This window comes from Camellia sinensis, chromosome 8, assembly GCF_055761805.1.
Source record: "Camellia sinensis isolate YWXY chromosome 8, ASM5576180v1, whole genome shotgun sequence".
Classification (NCBI taxonomy): Eukaryota; Viridiplantae; Streptophyta; class Magnoliopsida; order Ericales; family Theaceae; genus Camellia; species Camellia sinensis.
In genome coordinates, this window is record NC_138968.1 from 173,754,137 (window position 1) to 173,756,457 (window position 2,321).

Below are 2,321 nucleotides of genomic sequence, written 5' to 3' on the forward strand. Positions count from 1 at the left end.
ACCAATAAACCGAGGGGATAACTTCCCACTCTTCCCAAATCTCATCAAACCTCGCCTAGGTGATATCTTCAAAAAGACATGATCACCTACCTCGAACGCCAAAGGCCTCCTCCTACGGTCAGCATAAGATTTCTGACGACTCTGGGCTGTAACAAGCCTCCTACGGATAAGCTCAACTTTCTCCGTCGTCTCCCTAACCAACTCCGGACCCAACAAAGGTGCATCACCTACCTCGGCCTAACATACTGGAGACCTACACGGTCGGCCATACAAGGCCTCAAACGGTGCCATACCGATGCTAGACTGATAACTGTTGTTGTAGGCAAACTCTACCAAAGGTAAGTGCCTCTCCCACATCCCACTAAAGTCAAGGACACAACCCCGAAGCATATCCTCAAGGATCTGAATAGTACGCTCGGACTGCCCGTCAGTTTGAGGATGATAGGCTGTACTAAAGGTCAACTTAGTGCCCAAGGCACTCTGCAAACTCTGCCACAACCTGGCGGTAAAACGAGGATCTCTATCCGAGACGATCGTCACTGCGACCCCGTGCAATCTCACTACGTCCCGAATAGACAAGTCGGCAAGATAATCTACCGAATCTTTCACGCGCATAGGAATAAAGTGCGCCGACTTAGTCAACCGGTCTATTACCACCCAAATAGCATCACCACCCCGCTGAGTCCTCGGAGGACCTACAACGAAGTCCATAGTGACATGCTCCCACTTCCACTCGGCAATAGGCAAGGGTTGCAACAAACCCGCTGGCCTCTGATGCTCGGCCTTCACTTGCTGGCAAGTAAGGCATTTCGATACGAAAATAGCCACATCTCTCTTTATACCCCGCCACCACAACTGGAGACTCAAATCCTGATACATCTTAGTACCTCCCGGATGCACTGCAAGGCGCGAATGGTGAAACTCTCGGAGTACTTCCTCTCGGCAAGACTCCGGTACAAACAAACGGTCTCGGTATCTCACATTCAGGTCGGGATACACTGTCAAACCCTTCTCAACCTTCCCACTGGAGATCTTCTCTCGGAGGGATTCTACCTCAAGGTCACCTCTCTGTGCCTCTAACACTCGTGTCACAAGTGTAGGCTGCGCAACAACAGAAAACAAGGCCGCAGCCTCAACAGATTCGCCCAGTAGCAAATCAAACTCGCCAAGTGCTCCCAACATCTCCCATTCTCGGATGGCTATACTAGCTACATCACGAATGGACTTCCTACTAAGGGCATCGGCCACAACATTGGCCTTTCCCGGGTGATAATGCAACTCAAAATCATAATCCTCGATGAACTCCATCCATCTCCTCTGCCTCAAATTCAAGTCTCTCTGTGTAAACAGATACTTCAAACTCTGGTGGTCCGAGAACACCTCGAACTTCTCACCATAAAGGTAGTGCCTCCAGACTTTCAAGGCAAAGATCACTGCTGCTAACTCTAGGTCGTGCGTGGGGTAATTCTTCTCGTGTATTTTCAACTGACGTGAGCCATAAGCTACCACTTTCCCCTCTTGCATCAACACACAACCCAAACCCTCTCGTGAGGCATCACAATAAACCGCATAACCCAACCCTCTCTCCGGAATAATCAACACCGGAGCGGTGGTCAACCTAACTTTCAGCTCTTGGAACGACTTTTCACAAGTCTCACTCCACACAAACTTGACTCCCTTCCGAGTCAGTCTAGTCAACGGTGACGCTAACCTGGAGAAATCTTTCACAAATCGACGGTAATACCCAGCTAATCCCAGAAAACTGCGGATCTCAAACACACTCTTAGGCTGTGCCCAATCTTGCACTGCCTCAACCTTGGATGTATCAACAGACACCCCTTCCCCGGATACCACGTGGCCTAAGAATTTGACTTCCCTCAGCCAGAACTCACACTTCCCAAACTTGGCATACAGCCTATGGGCTCTAAGTAACTCAAGCACCACTCTCAAGTGTGCCTCGTGCTCCTCCTCAGAAGACGAATAGATAAGAATGTCGTCCACTAAAACGACTACAAACCGATCCAAGAATTCCGGAAAATCCGGTTCATCAAGTCCATAAAGACTGCCGGTGCATTGGTAAGCCCGAATGGCATCACCAGAAACTTGTAATGGCCATACCGCGTACGGAATGCCGTCTTAGGAATATCCTCCTCCCTGACCCTCAACTGGTGGTAACCCGATCTCAAGTCTATCTTAGAGAAACAACGGGAACCCTTCAACTGGTCAAACAAATCATCTATACGGGGCATAGGGTACTTATTCTTAACCGTAGCCCGATTCAACTTCCGGTAGTCAATACACAATCGTAAGGCACCATCTTT